Genomic DNA, 23,632 nt, shown 5'->3' with positions numbered 1-23,632 from the left:
TTTATAGTGCTTCTCTATTATTTTTCCTTGTTGTCTTAACAACCATGACATTATCATTTTATCTTAAAAATCATTGAGAGGCCCCACTTGAGAATGAGCTCTGGTGGAAAAACCTTCCTTCCCTTTCCTCCTTAGCTACACATTGGCTTAAAAAACAAAACAAAATGGGACGCCTGGGTGGCTCAGTTGGTTAAGCAGCTGCCTTCGGCTCAGGTCATGATCCCGGCATCCTGGGATCGAGTCCCATATCGGGCTCCTTGATCGGCAGGGAGCCTGCTTCTCCCTCTGCCTCTGCCTGCCATTCTGTCTGCCTGTGCTTGCTCTCTCCCCCCTCTCTCTCTGATAAATAAATAAAATCTTAAAAACAAAACAAAACAAAACAAAAAAACAAAATAAAACAAACAAACAAAAAAACCAGTGGTGTAGGGAGAGGGAGGGAGAGTGGACACTGGGATCCTGGAGGCCATATTAACCCACCTCTTCTGTTTCAGGAGTCCATGTAGGACAGCACTGAATTTGGGGCTGTGTCATTCCTTGCCATGCAGTGTCATAGTTAAGAGACTAGGCTCTGTGCACTGCGTGTTATATCCAACTAATGAATCATTGAATATTATATCAAAAACTAACGAGATCTTATGTGTTGGCTCATTGAATTTAAATTAAAAAAAGAGAGAGAGATGGAGACTGTACCCTGGAGCTAAAGTGCCTGCTTCCAGTGGAGAATGACTGGCAACGTGACCTTGGACAAATCAGTGTATTTCTCTGAACCTCAGCATACCCATCTGTAAAATGGGAATACAGTGGTCATTTCTTAGAGAACTACTATGAGCATTAAATGAATTAAGGTATATAAGGTGCTCAGAACAGTGTCCACTGCATAGATAATCTGAACCAAATGGCTAGCGGTGATCATCATAGAGCCTAAGGTAAGGATTGGTAACCACAGTGGTTCTCATTGAGTTTTTTTTGTTTGTTTGTTTGTTTGTTTGTTTTTAAAGATTTTATTTATTTATTTGTCAGAGAGAGAGAGAGGAGCGAGAGGGAGCACAAGCAGACAGAGTGGTAGGCAGAGGGAGAAGCAGGCTCCCGGCCGAGCAAGGAGCCCGATGCGGGACTTGATCCCAGGACGCTGGGATCATGACCTGAGCCGAAGGCAGCCGCTCAACCAGCTGAGCCACCCAGGTGTCCCCTCATTGAGTTTTTAACAGTCACTGTGCTTCTTGCTCTGCTTTCATTATCTCACTTGATATTCACAACCACCTTATAGGGTAATCAACTCCTTTGGCAGACAAAGGATCTGAGGGTTGGGGAAGGTAATTAACCTGTCTGGAACAGTGGCAGTATGGTGATTCCACTAAACCCAATCTTGGACCACTTTGATGAGGACAATTAGAACCTGCCATCTTACCCTTTCACTGAGAGTAGCGCCTTGTTTTCTTTACAGCTCATCTGGTAGACTCTTTAGAATTGTGTGGTCAGTCTAAAAGTATGACTGGCTCTTACAACCCCCCCCCCAGCCATTATATTAATAAACATGGCTTAGATAAGTGCCAGAGAACAGCCAAAGGAACATTATCAACATAATTTGCGTTCTATCAACAAATGTGTCTGGGGCACATGAGGGACTTGACTCGCTACCAGGGACATAGATGGTGACGGAATTCAGCAAAAAAGTTTATTCTCAGCCCTCAGCTACTCACACGGGGGGCTGGGAGTCCTGTTACAGAAAAGCATAACGGACAGATTCAACACATTTGTGAAATAACACGGTCCAAGAGCCAAGAGCACCAGCTTGTTATTCCTGTGTACCAGGCTGCGAAGCCTCCTCTCCTCACTTGTAGGTTGGTGAACATAGCTAAAAATTGCAGTTCCCGGTTTTATTTACCTGGGGGGCTATGACTACTGAGATCTCCAACTCCTTGCAGGCTTTCACAAACGTTAATGGAGATAAGAAGTACAGCATGAGTAGTGTACTCCCCTGCATGTAGTTGGCACCCATTGTAGCAGCAGAGAATTAGTGTTTTATTTTTGCAAAAAGTATGTTACCTCCCAAAAGGTTTTTGGAGACTGTGACCTGATGCAAAAGAAATGGGTAAGAAAGAAGACATTCCAAGAGGGCCGAGACATTGTTCAGAGGGCTAGCAATGTTCAGAGGGGAAGTAGTGGGCTGAGCCTGAGACGGGACTTTTGGGAGCATTCCCTCTACACTCTGGCATTTGAATCCCTTTCCAAGATATAAAGGAGCCTGCAAATTTGGGAGGGGAATGCTAGTGATGGGAGGTGAAAGAAGATGGCTTCTAGGACAGGGAGAAGGCAGTCCTGTCTTTCCTTTCAGTCATAGATTAACAATGACTTAATTCTAGAAATATTGTCAGCAAGTAAAATAAATAGACTAATCACTGTGGGCAAATTGTGTGTTAATACATCTAGGCATTGTTTCCAGGCTGACCCTTAAATATACGTTTAATCAATCTAGATGGATGAGTCATCCTGTTCTTAATTAATCTTTTTGGACATTTATAGGGAAAGGGCAGTCTTTACAAAGACCTTATAAATGTGTTTAAGTTTAGTATGGATTTTATTTATGTGCATAGCATGAGCGGCCATTACTTCTAAGTGATGGCTTATTTTGAATGTTCTCAGACCTTCAAGATGTTTTATTTCCACCCTTGGGGAGGGAATCAGGGGTGAGTTGAAAGGAAACACATGATGGCCATTTTCTGTGGCAGGAGCTGCTTAGCCTTTCTGGAGTGTACATGTTTGTTTGGACTTTTCAGCATTGCAAGCAGATGACGGGAGACAGAGATGGGCACATTCATTCTTCTGGTGGCCTTTGCTGGGAAATGGTGTCACGTTCAGAGATTTGTCTTAGTTGAGGACACCGGGCTCAGTGTCCTCTGCCATGGAAGTCATCACTATCACAAAAGCATTTTTCCCTGGAGCCTAAAGGCTGGCTCTTACACCAACACCAGTGCAGACCCAATTGGCGCTTGTCATTATGGGCTTTTGTTGTCCGCCATTGCTGTGATCTACCATCTGCTGGGACGCTAGGCATTTGGTTCTGGTGCTATTTGCTATAGGAATGTGGCTTAAATAGGAGCCAGTTCTCCTAGGATGCTTGGCTCTGTGTGTGTGTGTGTGTGTGTGTGTGCGCGCTGTCGAGAACGGTATCACTCAGTAGCCCCATTTCTCTTGCCTATCAGAATTTTGTGCTCCGGGATCAATCACGTTCACTACTTTAATGACCAACCTTTAGCTTCTAGTGTTCATTCGTATTAAGCACCAGTGTTTTAGTAGGCACCATGCTAGGTGCTGAGAATATGGTGGTACATGCTACAGGTTAAATTCTGGAAGCTTATATTTTGCAGGTTTGGAATAAGTTAGCCTTCCAGATACTGGTTAAGTGTCAGTGTCATTAAAAACATGAAACAAGGTGCTGGGGTAAGAATGGCATATTTGAGAGACAGAAGTAAGTCCAGGGTGGCTGAAGGAGAGTAGACGAGGCAAGAAATGTGTGGAAACTCAGCCAGCAATCTGGGCAGGGGCCAGATTACGGTAGGTCTCGAAGATGCCGTAAGGACTCTGGTTTTACTGGAATCGCCATGGAAAGCCATTGGATGGTTTTAAGCTGGAGACAGGTATGATCAATCTGATTTAGTTTTTAAAGAGATCTCTTTGGCAGTTGTATAGAGCCTTTTTGCTCAAAGCTTTGTCTGTAGGTAGACCAGTAGCATGGACAATCACCTGGGGACATGAGAGAAAGCAAAGCCTTGGGCCCCACCCAGGCCTTCTGAAGCAGCATCTGCACTTGTAATGAGATCCCCAGGTTGAAAGTGTCCATGTAGAGAATGAATGGGGTAGGGCAAACAAGAGTCCTTTTGCAAGACTCCCTGGCCCCCATCCTTGCTTTTTTTCTCAGGTAGAGGAGGTGAGTTGTTCTAGACAGATTTTGAAGGGCCAACACACGGTTGCTTCCAAAGGCCACTTCTGGTTGAGCCATTTATCATCAAGTTTTATTTGTTCAGTGGTTTCTCTAGTCCTTATGGCATTCTGTCTAGCCATTATCCAGCAGTTAACCTGTGTGTGTGTATGTGTGTGTGTGTGTGTGTGTGTGTGTGTGTGTGCGTGTGCGTGTGTGTGGTGTTTTACCTTACCTATCTGTTGCTCCTCTAACTCCTTACCGACACTCCCCCCTACTCCTGAAATGACTGCCATTTCCATTAGGATGCCTAGTGGCTGTTACATAAAATACCCATCCCTTAAGAGAAAGATAGCTGGGCCCTGTGACAAGGTTTGTATGAGGCTGGCGTTCATATTCCATGAAGATCACAGGGACCCAGGCTTTCTGAATCTAAATGACCCACTGTGTATGGGCCTCTGTTTCAAGGTTGTCTCGTGCTCCAGTGTAGAGGCAAACACATTAAAATTCCAGCCATTGTGAAAAAGGGAAAGAAAAAGGTGGAGGTAAGGAAGCATAGCTGCAGACTTTCTTGCTAGAGCTTGCTAGAGCCGCCACATGATCCTTCCATTTACAGAGCCCTAGCTAGAATTTAGACCGATTGCCCTGACTCTGATACACTGGGCAGCCAGATACCTGGCTGAAAAACAGAGGTCTCTTGCTACAGAGAAAGGGGGGAGTGTTAGGAGAATAACTAGCAGCTCCTAACACAGCGTGTTTTAGAAAATGTGATTTGACATATCTAAATATACAATGGTACCTCCCCACCCAATTTAATCTAGGCTGAATATTTTGTGCCATCATGTCATAATGGTATCTTGTAATTCTTTCCACTTTCCTTTCCAACGAAAGAGAGGTGTCTGATCTAGCAAGAATGCATTTCTGCATTCAAACTTGAATTATGAAGATAAACCTCACCCACTTGAAAAAAGATAGAAGAAAATCCCCTAGATAGAAAAAAAATATATGCAGACAGTTCTGTTAGCATGTGTATCTTTCCCTGAACTGGGTTTTCATGCAGCAAAGGAATTGGAGGTTATCCATCCCTTACCCTGGAGTATTGCTGAGTCAGCAGCTCTGGATGCCGTTGTTGCTGTCAAAGCACTGGAGAAGGGTGCAAGCACTAGCATTTTAGAGGACTCTGTTCCTTAATTGCAACATTTAAGTCTAGAAAAGTAATGTTTAAAAAGTGTCAGTGCACTGGTCAGGAGGTCAGTCTATGGGATCAAGTAGGCCAGAGCTACAAAATGGTGACTTTGTCCAAGCAGGTTACTTTTGGGCCAATAATTGCCGATCTCTGTATATATGCTAGTTAAGTGGAGAGAACATACTATCAGTTGAGGGTTCGTTTGGAAATTAAATGAAACATTGTATATATAGCTCTTAGTCCAGAGCCTGGTCCATTTTAAACAGCCAAAAATTCAGCCCCAATTGCAAATTAAAAAAAAAAAATCCTCCCCCACCCCGAAGGGACCTTTAGGGATATCCTTGAATCATTGATATGATATTATTTGTTTATTCAATGATTGGTTCATCCACCAATGCAACAAATATTGACTCCTACAATGTGCCAGGTCCTAGTAGCTACTATTTGTGGGAGGGGGCAGGAAATGTACTAAGTTAAATTAAACAGTTTCTGTCCTTAAAGCAACTCATTGCTTAGTATAAGAAAAAAACAAAACAAACAAACAAAAAACTAAATGAGTAATTATTCTCCAGCGAGAAAAACACAAAGAATAATGTGTTACTAACCTAAGAAGAGTTACAAGAAGGAACATCAGGGGCACCTGGGTGGCTCAGTTGTTTAAGCATCTGCCTTTGCCTCAGGTTATGATCCCACAGTCCTGGGATTGAGCCCCGTATTGGGCTCCCTGGTAAGCTGGGAGTCTGCTTCTCCCTCCATCTCTTTTTTTTTTTTTAAAGATTTTATTTATTTATTTGACAGACAGAGATCATGAGTAGGCAGAGAGGCAGGCAGAGAGAGAGAGAGGAGGAAGCAGGCTCCCTGCTGAGCAGAGAGCCCGATGCGGGACTCAATCCCAAGACCCTGAGATCATGACCTGAGCCGAAGGCAGCGGCTCAACCCACTGAGCCACCCAGGCACCCCCTCCCTCTATCTCTGCTCCACCCCTCCTGACTCTTGCTTGTTCTATCTCAAATAAACAAACAAGCAAAATCTTTAAAAAAAAAAAAAAAAGGAAAAAAAAAAGACCATCAAATCTATGACATTTCCTTGATACATGAAGACGTTATAGAGCATGCCATAAGATCAGCTTTCTTACAGGGGCAGAGAAACAGAGAGAAAACCTATATAAAATGTATATAGTGATTCTAAGACCTACCTTAGCTTCATAAACATGAATATGTCAAGATAAATGAAAGATTTTTAACAATTGAGGACGTTCGTCATTGGGAGTAGTAAATTACTTTAGATGACACACCAGTGGGTTGGCGAGCTAGCCGTGGGCTTGGGCACTAGTGTCTCCAGAGAAAACTCCAGGTTGGAAAGTGTTAACCATCAAACGGGGAACTGCTCTTTAGCCTGGCAGTATCTGGGAGTGAGGGATGACTAGTGTCACAGTTTGGAGAGCCCAGTTCTGTTCTGGGCTTCTCACACATGCAAGCTAAGCTGTCTCCTACTTTCCTCACCTGGCAGATGGGATCCTTATAACTGTGGCAGGAACCCTAGCATTCTGCTAAGAGGAGGGCATGCTGTGAGGTCTTCACGCCTTTTCTAATAGGCTGTAACTGAGAACGTGGCATTTGATGTTTCTCCCTGCAAAACGGGTCATGATACCACAGGCACCCTTCCACTGACAGCTCCCCAGTACTCCTCAGATAAAGATCACAACTCTTCCATGGCCTAAAAGACCTGGAGCCTCTCTCTATCTGACACTCTTCTAGGTCCCTTCAATCCAGGACAGCAAGCAGTTCCATGATCATTTCAATGTCTATCAACCTGAATGTCTTGGACCAGGTTTCTTCTTTTATTTATTTATTTTTTAAAGATTTTATTTATCTATTAGACAGGTAGAGAGAGATCACAAGTAGGCAGAGCGGCAGGCAGAGGGGAGGGAGAAGCAGGCTTCCTCCTGAGCCCGACACGGGGCTCGATTCCAGGACCCTGAGATCATGACCTGAGCCAAAGGCAGAGGCTTAACCCACTGAGCCACCACCCAGGTGCTCCTCTTCTTTTGAGTGGGGGGAGAGACAGAGAGAGAAGGAGAGGGAGAGACTCTCAAACAGACTCCCTGCTGAGCAAGGAACCTGAGGTGAGGCGGGGCTCTATCTCACGACCGCCATGACCATGCCCTGGGCTACAATCAAGAGTGCAACAGTTAACCGACTGAGCCACCCAGGCAACCGCCATGTTTCTTCTTGATCACTCTATTCTAGTCACTCTAACTTATTTCTCCAGTCCTGAACACTCATCATGTTTCCATTTGTGATGGGATCTCTGCACCTACCTAGATGGATCATTCCTTCTGCTCCTTGTCTAGATTAGGCAGAACTCCCCTCAAGAGCTTCATATACTCCTGAAGCCTCACCAGTCCTTTTCTTTGGGGGGACTGGACGAACTTACTTTGCACTTAACATGTCAAGGTGTTTTATTTTTATATTTTTCACTCCAAGGCCTATAGATAGTCATTTCCTGCCTACATTATTTTTCTTCTTGATTCTTTTCTTTGGAAATTCTTGAGTATTTCTCTGCTCAAGTTCTCTGGTCTCTGCTGCAAGTTATTCCTTCCTTCTGGGCTGCCCCGTTCAGAAACCTTTGTTCTCTTCCAGAACTGAGCAGGTGAGGACAGGAAGGATAATAGCGATGTCAGTGGCAACCGACATTCATGGCCCTGTGTGTCAGCCTTGTCTGCAGGTCGCTGTCCCTCGTGGAGGCGAATGGCTCCCCACCCCAGACACCAATAACAAGGAGCTTCTGTATCCCCTTGTGTAGACTTTCTTGATCCTTGTGGCCAGAGCAATGCCTGTTCTCACTGGCCAGGCTGGGAAACCTAGTCAATCACTATGGTAAGGGGGAGAGGATTACCCTGCATTTCCTTCAAATGAGGCCCTAACCCTGGATCTAGAAGTGAGGCAACTCTGAGTCTATGGCTGCTACTCAAAGGGAAATGGGGGGACTGAGGTCAAGGACGTGAAAACCACGTCCATTGCAGCCATGCTTCTTCTTCGGTATCCTGTCAGTCAAACCTTTGGGGCAGGTTTGCTCGTGATGCTGCGCAGATTGAACAGGCTGCTTATCTCAGACCTTGAGAGGAGGCAGATCTGCAACCTTTATAGTAGGATCTTGTATTCTTGGCTACAGTGCTTGCAGGGACTTAACGCCTATCTGCTACTAATTCCGAGTGCTAATCTCTCATAGAGTAGGCATACCATCAGGTGAGTAACCACATAATTAAATTGGTTGACCTGCATTTAGCTGCCAAATCTAGAAAGTCTTTCTCAATAGGATGATGGATTAGATTTGCTAGCTTGTTTTAAGATCCGATCTCTTCCAGGATGCAGATGTATAAAACCCTGCTTACTTAGACCTATGCTCAAGCTTCCTTCCAAGGATGGCTCAATCTCATCCCACCAAGTACAGGGTTACCAAAGTGAGGGTGTGTGTGTGTGTGTGTGTTTGCTTTTTTTTTTTTTTTAAGTTGAGGCTATTGGTGAAAAAGATCCACACATGGAGAGAAGATGATGTTCTCTAACTGACATCACAGTTACCTACACTTGTTAAAAACACAAATTCCCCATAATTTCTGATTTATTAGGCTTGGCGCAAGGCCTAGGAATTTGCATTTCTGAAATGTTCCTGGGTGCTGTGGCTTCAGGTACCAGGCTTTCAGAACCACCTAACTGTCATGATCCTATCTGACCATTTGGGAATGGAGAATAGGGTTTCGCCAAAGCTTATCATGTTCCCTTTAGAAAGTCTGGCCCTAAATTTGTAAACACCATTATCAGTTCAATCCAGGAGAGTGAGTCCATGATTGTTTTTGTGTCTAGGCACCCAGGTGTTTTCTCAATCATGCCAGTGTTACAGCCTAAACATGCCCACTCCATCCTGGAATAGTTGGAAAGTCTTCTCTGCCTTCCTTTTCCTGTCCAGTCAACCACAGCTGGATTGAGGAGCTCATAGTGGGAACTGATCAAGCACACCAAAGATCCTAATAATCACCCTGGCAGCAGCTTTCGAACCTCATTCCACCCCTGTGGGCAGGTATTAAAATTGCTCTTATCCTTTGGTGAGGGAGCGGAGCCCGGGAAGAGGCTGAATAGTGTTCCTTCTTTGCCACATGATAATTGGGTCCAGCCTAGTGTGACCCAAAGCCCAAGCTCTCGACAGCCCCATCGTACTATTAGGTGAACACGTAAGAGGAAAGTGAACTGGGGTGACTCTTCCCACCATGATCTGAAAAGCTCTCTTCCTCCCTCTCAGACTCTAGCCCTATGTATCACATTTCCCCCTTAATCTAAAGAAAACAGTGAAAGGGCTGTGTATCCAGAACACCTATTAATCAGAGAGAAGCCAAAAATCCCTACCACAGCACATTACTACTTCTGTCAGTGTCACTAGAGAGAAGTTAACCCATCCATTATTTTGATGGGTGCTAGAGGGAGGCTGAGGGTGAGATCAGCCCCAAACAGATCCAGAAATTATTGGCAAATGCAGCTGTGAAGGATGTGCTTTGTATGTTTTTCAACCTTTCATTGAGGATAGATAGCATATGACTGTAAGCAGTTATCTGTTTGAATATGCAACCCCAAAATAAAAAGTGGAAAAATTAAGATAGTCAGAAACAAAGAAGAGGAGGATGAGTGTTGTATTTCTGTCCTATCCAGAGCCATACTGGGTCCTATTTTTAGTCCATTCGATGATGCTACTCAAAGCTTCTGAGTCCACATTGTTCCTAGGCAGTGAAGAAATGACCCTAGCTTTCTTTGTCTGTCTGTACACTCATGTTTATCCATGTCTATGCATCAAAAAAAAGACAAATTTTGTTTTGTTTTGTTTTTGCTTCCAGAAAACCGTAGACCTTAGCACGAGAGAGTGAGCTAAAACCGAACCTTGGCTGGAAGAGTGTTTATAAATGGATGGGCTGGGATGGCAAGAGCTTGGTGGTTTTTCTCTACGTTTGCTATTATAGAAGGCTGTGTGTTTAGATTTGCGCTGTAACCTGTCAGGCGGTTTCATGTGGGTTTGGACTAGACTCTCATGTCTTTTTTATTTATTATTCTAGAATCACTGGCCCCCATACATCTTCCCATTCGATATGAGTTTCCAGTAAATGGCAAAGGCCCCTTCAATCTGTCTTCACTTTTAGCAGAGACTGATCCAAAGCCTTCACAACAATCATGGGTGGGCATTCATGAAGGGTTCACTGTCATGTTTATTTACTCAGTTCAAGGGGAGGAGGTGGCCCAGCAACTCCAAGAAGGAATGCAGATGCTAAGATGATCAGTACTTACAAGCTAATGCAAGCTAAATGGTTGGTCTTGGAGGAAGCTGGCTGGAACCATGACGCCACCTAAGTCAGAGTGGAGTGCTAGCCTACTGCATTAGCATTATTGTTGCCATGATTATTTCCTCAACGATCCTTTAATGGGTCCAGTGTACCCTCAGGTCTGTAACTGAGACATAGATCACTTATCTTCTGTTCAGCAGTCATTAGAAGTGTCCAAGGTAGATTTCAGCCCTTCCAGCTCCAGATCTAATCTTCAGCTCCTCCAATGGTAGGTCTACTTTTATGTGCCTTTATATACTTAGAATTTGCCTTTAAACCTTGACTCATAGAGTATAAAGCCGCAGTAAAGCATCAGGTATTCTGATGTATTCAGGGTACACATCACATTCATGTTCATGAATGGAGGTTTCAGAAAAATATTTTTCAGAGCTACTTGGACATAGGAGGTTCCCCGTGCTGAGATGTGAAGATACATATTCTCAACAAAGTTCCTCATAATGCCACTGCCGAGGAGTTGGATTTTTCTCTCTTGCCTTTTGCCCTTGGATTTGGTTTTTCTCAGACAAATTCTGCCTGGAATAATTGTGACTCTTAGAGAAAGATGGAAGTAGAATATGTGACCCATTACCTGTCTTCAACACATTCTAGTCCCCTTCTCACGTGTCCAGTTCAGTGACATTTTCATGTTTCTGATCTCAGAAGGCTTCAAATCCTTCCAAATTCATGCACTGAGTTTATAGTAAGAAGGGGAGCTTAAGTGAAATAGGTCTATCAGAGAAATACAACTACATGATTTCACTCATACGTGGAATTTAAGAAACAAAGGGTCATAGGGAAAGGGAGGGAAAAACAAGATGAAATCAGAGAGGGATACAAATCATGAGAGACTCTTAATCATAGGAAACAAACTGAGAATTGCTGGAGAGGAAGGATGTGAGGGGATTGAGTAACTGGGTGATGGACATTAAGGAGGGCACATGATGTAGTGAGCACTGGGTGTTCTATGCAACTGATGAATCACTCAACTCTACCTCTGAGACTAATAATACACTATATGTCAATTAATTGAATCTAAATTTAAAAATTAAGTAATTTTTTAAAAAAGGAAAGCCAATATACATCCAGTTCCTATGTTCTCTTATTTGCCAGTTTGAAATCTCACATCTAGAGTCAAATAGGTTGAGAGCTTCTTGAAATCCAAGTGCTGTTCTAAACCCAGGTCTGTCCTCATCACCTAACAAAGTGCTTGGCTCTTAGGTGTGTGTTAAATGATTGTCAAATTAAATTGTTTTATTTCTGCATAGCTCTAAGTACGTTAGTAAACACAGGATGATAGAACGAGATAAAATGTAATTCAAATAAAGCGCATAAGGAGGGACACCATTTTAAAGATGAGGAAACCAGTATGGGGAGGTGACAAGACTTGTTCAAGGTCACAGAGTCAGAAATATGAGGACTGACTTCAGGTCACACCATCCCAATATGAGGCTCTGCCCACCACAAACTTCATTTATAGCTACAAATATTGTTAAAGATAATGTATTACCTTAAAGGTCATGTTACCCAAGATCCATATGTTGGAACTCTAACCCCAGTACCTTAGAATATGACCATATGTGGAGATGGAGGTCTTTACAGAGATACCAAAGCTAAAACGAGATCACTAAGTCAATCAGAGAAACACAATCTTCACATGATTTCAGTCATACCCTATGACTTGAGTCCTTAAAAGTGGGGGAAATATGGATACAGAGACATGCATAGAGAGAAAATAATGTGAATGGATGTAGGAAGAATATGGCCACTCATGAGTCAAGGAAAGAAACCCAGAACAAATCCTTCCTTCTCAGCCCTCAGAAGGAACCAACCCTATCGATACCTTCATCTTGGACTTCTACTCTTTACAAGCTATAACAGGTATTTGGTTATTTGTTTCCTGCGGCTGTCATTAAAAAATGCCACATACTGTGTTCATATCACTTCTGCTATTCTGCTGTTCATAGCGTTTCACCAGGTGACATGCAAAGCGAGAATATAAGAAGGAATTGACCCGTGCAGCATTCAGAAAGATGGGTGGAAACAATGGAACTTGGGTAGGCCAAACATGGTCGGAGAATTATTTCTAAGGTCTTATCCAGTGCTGTCCCACAGAACTTTCTATGATGAAAGAGATATTCACGTATTGTGATGAGCACTGGGTGTTATAGACAATAAATGGATCACTGAACACTATATCAAAAACTAGTGATGTACTATGTGGTGGCTAATGAAACCTAATAAAAATGTGATGAGTTAAAAATGAAGGAAGGAAGTGGAGATGCAACATGAGGGGCTTGGGGTAGGAAAAGAATAAATGAAACAAGATGGGATTGGGAGGGAGACAAACCGTAAGAGACTCTTAATCTCACAAAACAAACTGAGGGTTGCTGGAGGGGTTGGGGGAGAGAGAGGGTGGTAGGGTTATTGACTTTGGGAAGGGTGTGTGCTATGGTGAGTGCTGTGAACGGTGTAAACCTGGCGACTCACAGACCTGTACCCCTGGGCTAATAATACATTACATGTTAATATAATTAATTAATTAATTAAAGGAAGAAATACTCTGGACGTGTACAGCCCAGTATGGAAGCCAATAGCCACACAGGAGTATTGAGCACTTGCCATGTGACTAATGTGACTGAAGAACTGAGTTTTTATTTATTTTTATTTTTAAATTTTTATTATTTTTAAATTTTTATTTAATTTTAATTACTTTACACTTACCCATACCCAGGGACTCTTGTGCAGGGCAGTGCAGAAAACATACACTGACCTGAAGCTCTTCATTCTGTACGTTGTACTGAAACCTTTCCTGCTCTCCTACTCCTTAGGTCCTAAATGTAGTTTATCCAATATCTGAGTTATTTCCATGTAAATGAATCTTCAGAGATTAGTTTTTGATGTCGAGGCACACATGCCGCCAGTCAAACAATTTTTAGAGGTAGAATCGTGAAGCCAAACAATATGTTTTAAAACAAGCCAGGAAAGGCTATCAGTCTAAGAAGTGCACCAGCGAGTCAAGAACAATGAGTTGGATCACGTTATTTTCATCCCACGTCTGGGTGTTCTAAGCAAACTCATCTCCTGCTATTTGAACAAAGTTGCCAACATCTGCCCTTCTGTCCTTTGAGGAGACGTGCCATGTATGCTTTCATATCACCCTGTTTAGACAGTCGTTTTCATGCCCTTTTCTGATGTTATCCCCGAACACGCAATTAACAGATTTCTGCCCAGACGCCAGCTGCAGTGAGAACTGTCACTTTACGTTGCTTTGGCCCTGACTTATGCACCCTGCTTGGCAATCAGATTCTATAATCACTTTAAGCTGTTCCATCCGAACAATAAACTCTATGGAATTTTAGTGCGACCATTATTTTCTTTTTAGGGCAAGTTTACCTCTTCTGTTCTTAGCCTCTGCCAAGCCTGCCGTGCCACTCTTAATAGGCTATGAAAGTTTTATGGGGTTTTGACCATTTTGCCTCTCTCAGGGTATTCTGATGCCAAAGATATCAGAGATATATTCCCACTTCCTTTGGCCAACGGCTTGTCTTTGCCGGCTGCTTTGTAGAAGGGTGTACGACGCTGGGAAGGAGCCCTGAGATTTTCTGGCATGATTAAATGGACTATACATTGGGGCTGTTGTTTGGGATTCCAGCCATCGGCCTCTCAGCTTTGGCAACTGAATCAGAACATGTCCTTTGGGCATCATACCATAATAAGTTCAGCACAGGGCCCCTTCCTCCTTAGGGTCAAACAAACAATAGTAGACCTTAATGAAGGTTTTTGAAAGAACTGTTGACTCCCCAATGCCATTAAAAAAAAAATGCTTATGTAACACGCAGTTTTATAAAATATTAAATCCAGGAATGTGCCTCGCAGATAATAATGTATATATCCTTTGACCTAGCAATTCCATTTTCAGGTATCAGAAAAATATTTATATATGTGCCCAAATGAGGCTCGTTAAAGAAAGACAATGCCAGCATTTGAGATTTGCAAGAGTTAAGAGTATCTATGTGTTCACTTTTAAGGGGATTGATTAAATGAATCCTGGGACATCCCTATAATGGAATAACATTTGAGAAGCTGCACAAATTTATTTCTAAGTGCTGAGAGTTAAAGATCTTTAAGATAAATTAAGGGGGCAGGGAAAGCAAGGTGTAAAACAGTGGATTTAGTTTGCTTCTCTTGGTGTTCTCAAAGGCCTTATTTACACCCACACCCACACATGTGCTTGCTTATGCAAAAAAACATTTTTGGAAGAGGACCCAAGGGCCTATAAAACAGTGGTTATTTGGAGGAGATAGACTTGTTTTACTTTGTATTCCATTCCAAAATCTATGATTTTTTGAAATCAGAAACATGTTTTAATTTTCCTAGTAAAAAAATTACTTAAGAAAAAGATAGTAAGAATCATCTATATGATGATGATTTACTCAGAATATGCTTTACTCTTTTGATGCATATTCTGCTAGACTTTACTTTTGCTCACATATGGCCTTTGTTAACTAATGTCGCATACAGCCATTTTGTGATTCCCTTCTTTCGCAAATAAAAATCTGTTGTGTTAATACACTTTTTTGTTTTTGTTAAAGATACGTATCTTTAAATGCACCCATTTAAAGTGCATACTATTTCCACAAATATGGCTGGGTGTGTACAATGCAATTTTTAATGGCTGCATAGAACTGCTCCTTACTAAACAGTGATTTCTGTCTTCCTGCTCATAGCAGCTGGTTCAAGGATAGGTCCATGAACCAAGTCAGCCCAAACTGAGCCATTCCTGGAATTTCTGGTGGAAATACCATAATTAATTGCCAATTCCACACAGATGGATGTTTAGGATGTTTCAAATGTTGAACCGTTATAAATAATGCAGAAGATAAATGACCATTTTTGTAGCCAAGTCACTGCACAGATCCCGAATGATAGGATTTTCTTAGGAGAAGTACCCAGCAGAGAAATCCTGGGTGGAAATATATAAATGAGGTATTGCTACATTTCTCTCTACAGAGAGGCGGACAGTCCCCTCACTCTTCACCTCTCTCTCTTTGCTCACCTCTACCATTCATCTTCGTGACCTAGCCAAGTGCAAACAGTTAAGTATCTGAGCACGGCTTACTTGCTGGCCAAGCAGTTGTAGGAGGTAGAATGCATGTGAAGAGACCATGACTTCACAGAAGGAAGATTTGTTCTACACCTTCCACCTCCCGGGCTCAGGCAGCTGTCTCCCCTGCATGGAGGTTACGTCCGCCATTTGCAGGATTGAACCTTTCTTCTCCCTGAGGTGGCTGTTGCTCAGCTGTTACCTCCTCAGTCAGATGCCCATCTCCTCAGGTTACATCCGTATCCCTGGGGTTTCTTCCTGGTTTTATTTTTTTCCCTAAACACTTACTCCCTCTGACTTCCCAGATAGTTTTCTGAGATGTTTATTGCCTTCCCGTGCCAATAGAGAAGATTTGTAGGAGCCTGGGTTCATGTTTTGTTAACTGTTCCATGTGTACCGAGCACAGGGTAGGCCTCCAACAATTTGTGGAATGAACGAATCATACTTTATAGTATATAAGGCACTTTTACTTTAATCAGAGCCTTACAGGCTCACTCTTCAAGGAAATCATCCTGTCCCTGTATCAGTGGAGAAGCAGGTTATGGCAGTTGGGCCAGGGAACCCATGGATTGAAGGCGTGAGAATGGGAACACTTGAATTCTAATGTGGGGTCAGCTTCAGTCAGCATTCTCGGGGTCCTCCTTTATCATGTGAGGGAGCCGGACCAGATGGACCGAAGTATTTCCCAGCTCCTCTATTCACTCACCCTAGAGGGAAATGGCCACCATTGACCCATGGATGCTGTCCCGTCAGCGGAGGCCAACCCTACTGCATTGAAATATATGGACTCAACTGGCTCTAAAAGTCCGCACCCCTCCCCCAACCTGATGCAAGAAAGTGGGTCATCACCGACATGTTTGCTTATCATAACAGAAGGTGTCAGGAGGAAGTACCAGCCTAACTGACAGCAGAAAATCCCTTTCCTAGGATGGGGAATCCCAGTCCTCTGTAAATTGTAACATTCTGTCCTAGGTGCTTTGTCTGAGTGTGTAAACACTCCTTCCATTAGTCAGGATTCTTTTAGTCACAAGAGCTGGAAACCTGACTTTGATTTGCGTAAAAATGGGAGTTTATTGGCTCAGGATCCTAAAAAGTTCAGGCAGATGTTAAGCTCGAACAAAGTCATTACAACTCTCTCTCAGCTCCATAGTCCTCTCTGTTGACAAAGGGAATGCCCACGGCTCCTGACGTATGGATTAGCCTCTCGGATCACCTAAAGTGATTTCCAGGGATTTCCATCAGAAGTACCAGAGGTGGTTCTGTTTGGCCTGACCTAAGTCAGAGGCCCATCACTCAGAAATCATCTCTATGGCCAAGGAGATAGAACACACAGCCTGGCAAAGCCTGAGTCTTGCCTCCACCCCTAAATCCTCGTGCTCGGGCTTATATCATCCAGACTGTATGGACTGAGAGAGAGAGGGGAGATCCTCTACGTGAAAACAGAGGTGCTCACACTAGAAGGAAGGGGTGCGGACCCGGCAGGAAGGAAGAACAAAGGTTTACTGTCTTTTTGCCAAGCCCTCTTCTCTGTCCCTCTACCTCTCCCAACAGCTGCAGGATATGGATTTTGTTCCTGTGGTGATTACTGTGGTCGTTGAAGAATTAGAACATTTAAAAATCCATTTGGTTGTGAACTACTGGGCGGGGGGGGGGGGGGGAATTCCCTCCCTCCCCACACAGTCCCTGGACATACCCCGGGCTGTCCAAACGCCACAGCTAAGTTGTCACAGCTTTAGACAAACAGCCAGACATTCTTGCCTAGGAGCTGCCCCAGCTTGCTGGAAATGTAGCAGGATGCGATGGACAGAAATGTGTCACAGCAAGCGATTCGAGGGGTCGCCCCGCTGATGGCCCCCGTGGGCACGCCCAGAGGATGACGCTCAGCAGATCCCGCCCGCGTTCTGGGAGCCGGAAGGCTGGCCAGTTACAATCTGGAATCTTCCGAAGAGCCAGTTATTCAGGGCCTACAGATTGGAAAGAAAGACATTTCCTGTGTCCTTGTTTCCCCTTCAGAGGACACAACAAGACAAGCTTCATACTAACTCATCTCTTCTCCCTGTGGCCCATCCCCAGCGTGATCCAAAGACAACTAAAGTGCTTCAGAGAACACTGTAGAGAAAGGACTTACAGTAGAAGAGTGAAGTGGTCCTAGAAGGTTGGTTGACTGAGCCTTCTCTGCCCCTTTATGTACAGATGTCCCCCCCACCCCGCCCCCAGCACACATACCTCAGGCCCTGTGTCAGGGCCTGGACACACAGAGACAAAAGACTTTATCCTTATTCCCAAGGTGCTCATGGTCTCTGACTAGGCTCTTGATTGACTGATGCTCCAGAAACTATGGGAATGTGGTTTAGGGGTGGCAGATGACTCTAACCCATGGGCCAAACCTAGCTTACCCTCTGTTTCGGCCAGTCAAGTTCTACTGGAACGTAGACTTGTCGATTTGTATAGACTTTCATGCTCCTATGGTAGAAAAGAGTGGTCTCAAACATACACTCTCTGGACCTTTAGAGACAGTTTTCCAGTTGTTGATACAGACCCTAGATACAAGGGTGCTGGCGGGATCTGGGCAAGCAGCCCAGCGGAGGCCATACCAGAGCTCAGACTCAAGGGATAAACAGGAGTTAACCAAAAGAGGCAGAGAAGTCAGGGGAGTTCAAGGTGAAGAGACTCCTTTTGCCAAGAGAAAGAGATAAGAAAAAGCACAGTCAGTCCCGCACCACGAGGGTATGCAGAATTGCAAGAATGGCCAGATCAGAAATGCCTGGCTGGGGCCACGTTCTGAACATTCAGAAGTCAGGGGGAGCCTTGAATGTTCCCAGCAGGGGAGGGGCTGATCAGGTGTGCTTTTTGGAAAAAAAGCACTCTGCAGTAGTGTCATGAATGGGTTGAAGTAGAACTGGTTCCTTTCCCTTCCACTCTCTCCCCTTCGACCTCTCAAACTATTTAGCTTTCTGGAAGCAAGCCAGTATAAATGTCCAGAACCATCTGTCGTCTTGCAGCCTAGGGATACCCCTCTGACCTCAAGGCTCCCTGCTCGTGATGACCTAGTCCTTTCCCACTGAGGCCTGCCTTCTCTTGCACTAGACTGTAGGAAGGAACAGGGGAAGTGGGAGGCTTCAGGGGCCATTTCGCCCCTTGGCACGTGCAGCCCCCTCGGCCTCCACATAGAAATTTGAGTGGCAGTAATTGGATCAATGGTTTAATTTAATAGTAACAGAAGAACCAGGCCCAGCACAAGGAGGCTCACTGCCCTTTTTTCAAAGTGACTTTCCTTCCTATGCATTATGTAGCAAGGCCATCGGGGATGCAGGGAAATACAAAGGATTGATTTTTATCCGGCAATAAGGTCAGACTGTACGAGGCAGTTCTAATAGTCATGCTCTGAAGGGAACATAGGAAAGACCACAGACCTGAGGAGGGGGGGTGGGAGCAGGCAGAGGGAGGCATAAGGGAAGAAAGTTGTGTGCTCTGTTTATTTCTGAACAAAAATAACAAATACAAAGTAATTAACAGCTATCTCCTATTTTCACACTGAAATGGAATCCATCTTTAATGGATTTTGTGCTTTATTTCTTCTTCTTCATTAAAAAGAAGAACAAAGCATTCGTACCAGAGAACGAGTCTCAGTCCCCTAGCTGATAAAGTTATAAAATTTCACTGTGGCCAGAAGTTTTCCTCACCTAAGTTCAGGAACATGTATTTTTTGAGATTTCTCCCAGACAGAGGCCTGAGAAACCTGAACTTTGAATTCCAGGCCAAGCCGGGTACGGACAGGTATGTGGCCCCTTCCCACCTTCCTGTCTCTCCTTCTTTCCCTCTTAGTTCCAAGCCAGCCCTTCCATCCCACTATCTGTTCTGATATAATCCCTGTCAAGCAGTCAGTGATAAATGAGCTATTAGCCGGAATGAACTGGAGCCCTCTCCTGAAGGCAGAAAATGGTCCAGGTTCCAAGAAATGGGCTCTCCGAGGAGACGGCATCCTAGCCGGCTGCATACCAGGCTGACCTCGGAGGCCAACCCTTGTTATTCATTCAGCCTGTCTCCACCGCATGGAGAGAGTTCCACTGCCCTCTCAGAAGCTGAGGGGAGGCAGCTCTCGATTATCTGCTCACCAGCTGGCAAGCGCGGGCAGAAATAAGCACGCCCCGCAGGTGAGCAGAAGTCCTTCAGAGAGGACTCTTTCCTACAGCCCCTAGCAGCTTTGGCCTCCGCACTTAGGCTTCACGTCATACGCTTGCATTTCCTGTGCTGTTTTCTTCGAGAAGCAGCTGGAAGTGTGGGGAAGCAATTCAAGTGGGAATGAAATGGCCCAGAGAAGAGTATATGCCTCCATGAGCCAATGTCAGCCCTGCACTGAGACTTGCTGTCTGTTCCCCTTTCCCTCTGCCGCCTTCCTTCTGTGTCTCTGTCTTCAGTCACATGAGATTTGTATGTGTGTGTGGGGGGGGAGGGGTGTCTCAAAGAAGAGGTCTAGCCAGTACTTTGTTGTTTGTTATGGAATGAAACGATGGCTTCCTTGTTGAACAGAGTTAAGTATCCAGTATCTGGAGTGGTATTTGCAGCAGTGCAACTCCCAGTCCCCCTCTGCATGATCTCCGGGAATGGAGGGCAAGTGATTCCCCTCCCTGAGCCTCGTTTTCATCACTTTTGGCGTGGTAAGAGTGGAGGTCTTCACTTCGTCGTGTTGTTGAGAAGATTCAATCAGATAACGCGGAGGTGCTGGTCAGCCTGCTGCCCGTGTGCTATAATTGTGTTCCAAAAGTCAGATAAATACCTACATACAAGAACACCTGGTATACCAAAGGGGGCCTGTCTGTAGAGCATTGGGCACTGTTCCTGCTACCAGCATCACCAAGTGGCCCCTCCACCCCTCCATCAAATGCATGTGAACCAGTTCTCATGTAAATGCCATGGTGGATGACAGCAGATCATGGACAGGTCATAAGGTGAGAATGGAAAGGAAAGGAAGGGAGAAGAGGTAGACCATGAACTAAACGTGAGTTCAGTAGGCATGTATTAAACTCATACCTTACTCCAGGTACAAGGGTAGTATGCCTAAGTCATGGAGCATACAACCACAAGAACAAGTCATGTAGGATACAACCCCAAGAACAGAACCCTTATAATCAGCAAGGGTATGAGCAGGTAGGAGGGATATTCCAGTATAGAAAGAAAAGACAGAAAAAACGAAGATAGAGCAGATGGAAATGCAGGCATATAAACTGCATACAGTTAGACATCAGGCCTTGCTTTTAAAATGTCCTGGTCTGGTATGTTCTGTCTGTCATCGGTGCCCGGTGAAATACCATCCAACAGCCACCTGCAAAGCCACATCCTATGACAAATGTTCTGGCGTCACGGAAGGGGGACCAAAGGGATCTGTCTCTTTCTCTCCAAAGTGATAATAGCACGTCTGTGAAGGATTCCTAGGGCCCGTACCGTACTATAAACTGCTTTGGTTACTTGGGTCAGCTGTCCCTGTGGATCTGACTTCCCTTGCAGCTTGTCTGCATGGACCCAGTGCATCTAGAGTGATGGCAGCCGGCGTAGCGGAACCCAAGAATCTCAGATGGCATCCGCCTACCCACATCCTCCTACCCGCGCTCACCCACCACAGCTGTATGTAAATGATGAAACCCACAACTGTTTACCTTTTCTTCCCAACACATTGCTGCTGCATGGTTTTGATGGAGACCAAACAAGGGGACTTCAGCACGACACCAGGAGGTGCAGCTGTGTCTCCCAGTGCCGCAGAGGGTTGCATGATTCCGTTTACATTAAATCCCTCTCCGTATTAACGAGGTGCAGAAGAAAGTGTTTACTGATGAAACGTATGCCCTCAGATAGGACGGACCATTCTCCGTAGCTGACATTTTACACTGGCAAAGCAAAAGCAGTCATGGCCAACCCTCTTGGGGGCCTGGAATCCGTTTATCTTTCTTAGAAACCAGGTACAACCAGGCTCTGAAACTGGCGAAATACAGTCCAGATGCAGGCCAAGAGTTTGGCTTCTGCGGAAGGGACTAGAATCCCTCCGTTCTCAGGATGCGGACGCTAAGGGTGTTTGTTTTCATCTTCTTTACCAGGAAGATAAATGTAGTTTGGTTTTTCAAGAGGGTCATTGGAGGCCATTTATCTCCTTCTTCAAATAGAAGCTACAGGGAAGGTCCAAAGGTGTTTAAAAACTGGATCCATTTTGTGAGTTGGTTGGCTTAAGGCCATGTGCTGCAAAGCATTAATGGGGATTCCCAGGTTCTAATCGAGAAGCCAAGCTGGGTCACTGGAGGCAAGCCGCATCATGTGTGATAAGGAAAGATTACCTCAGCCGATTTGACTTCTATGTCCAGAAAAGGCCGTTTTGTTGTGATCTTCTTTGAACTTTGCCCTTACAGACATGGGTGAACCATTCACTCATGTAGAGACAGCTGAAGAACCACAAAGGCAGTGTAACTTTCACTTCTCCCGGGCCTTTATTTTGCTTTTGTTTTTGCTTCTCCTTTTGATTTACCAAGATAAAGGCAAAGGTTCTAGAATTTATGCTTGGACTCTTAAGCTACCCTGGTGGCATTTAGATATAACTGAAAATTGCTATAAATCTTTCTTAATCTTCTTGCTGGTGAATTGCTAGAAAATGCTGGAGTACTTTATTTTGGCCCGGCCCCAGCTCCATTTAAAATGCCAGACACAGCAGGGCTGAATTTGTTCATGTTCATTTGAGGACAGGAAAGCAGAGGAAGTTGTGTAAGGGGTTTGGAAATGGATGCGGTGAGAGTGTGGGACGTGAGAGAGGAATACAACAAATCTCCAGAGAAAGGGAGTTGATGTGTTCTACCAAATATGCTTTTCAGGAAAAGGCCATTTCTAACCTGCAACCAGTTAATAACCGGTAGACAATTGTAGGTAGGGAATTTCTTTGCATTTCTAATTCCCTGAATTTGGAGCATCTGATCTTACTGTTCATTTCAGCAAGGGTAAAGAAACCCACCTAACCAAAGTAAAGATAATTGAAGGGGAAAAAAATAGGATGGTGATGATATCAAAAACTGTATTCAAAGGAGAGAGAGATGATACAGAAGAATGAAACTGGACCATTATCTCAGTTGGTACATGAGGATCAACTCAAACTGGACTAGAAACTTAAATGTTAGACTTGAAACCACAAAACTGCTAGAAGGAAACACAAGCAGTAAACTCCTTGACAATGCTCTGGGCAATGACTTTTTGGATATGACCCCAAAAGTACAGGCAACTGAAGAAGTAACAGACAAAGGGACTGCATCAAAGTTAAAAGCTTCCGTACAGCAAAGGATCCAGTTAACAGAGTGAGGAGAGAGCCTATGGAATGGAGGACATAGCTGTGAAGCATATGTAGGATAAGGAGTCGATATCCCAAATATGTAACAACTCAAACAATGAGAAAACAAATCACTCAATCAAAAAAATGGGTGGAGGACCTAAATAGACGTCCCTTAAAAGAAGGCATACAAATGGTCCACAGATATATAAGAAGGGGCTCGACATCACTAACCATCTGGGAAATGCAAATCAAAACCACAATGAGATATCGCCTCATACCTGTCAGAATGGCTGTCACCAAAAAGACAAAAATAACAAGTGTTGGCAAGGATGTGGGGAAAAGGAAACCCTTGTGCACTATTGGTGAGAGACTGGATAGCTGCTCCAGAATACTATGCAAATACTTCAAAAAATTAAAGATAAGTCTACCATATTATCTAGAAATATCACTTCTGGGTATATATATTAAATACATATTATGTATATATATAAAATTGGGATCTCAAAGAGATCTGTAGACTCTTAGGTGCTGTATAGCATTATTCACACTAGCCAAGATCTGGAAAGAACCCAGGTGTCCATGGGTGAATGAGTGGATGAGGAAGGTGGGGTGTATTATATATATGTACAATGGAATATTATTCAGTGATGGGAGAGAAGGAAATGCTGCCATTTCTAGCACTATGGGTGGATGGTGGAGGCTTTATGCTAAGTGAAATAAGCAAGATAGAGAAAGACAAACATTACATGCTCTCTTATATG

General features: G+C 44.1%; 1 protein-coding gene and 1 long non-coding RNA gene across 10 annotated transcripts in view; one reads left to right on the top strand and one right to left on the bottom strand.

Annotated features, from left to right (window-relative positions):
- The window catches only part of LOC309862847, a 385,689-nt gene that overhangs the window by 58,625 nt on the left and 303,432 nt on the right, over positions 1 to 23,632 (top strand). The window lies entirely within an intron of this gene.
- LOC309862833 (uncharacterized protein) overlaps positions 16,634 to 23,632 on the bottom strand; it is a 472,598-nt gene continuing 465,599 nt past the window's right edge. For both annotated transcript variants that reach the window (XR_014310731.1, XM_082727170.1), the window contains one exon: positions 16,634 to 17,535. The gene's annotated coding sequence lies outside the window, so the exon portion shown is untranslated. The remainder of the gene's footprint in view (positions 17,536 to 23,632) is intronic.

The sequence above is a fragment of the Mustela nivalis genome (assembly GCF_964662115.1).
Source record: "Mustela nivalis genome assembly, chromosome: 1".
Lineage (NCBI taxonomy): Eukaryota > Metazoa > Chordata > Mammalia > Carnivora > Mustelidae > Mustela > Mustela nivalis.
The sequence above is the reverse complement of the archived record's forward strand: the minus strand, read 5'-3'. Positions and strand labels throughout refer to the sequence as shown.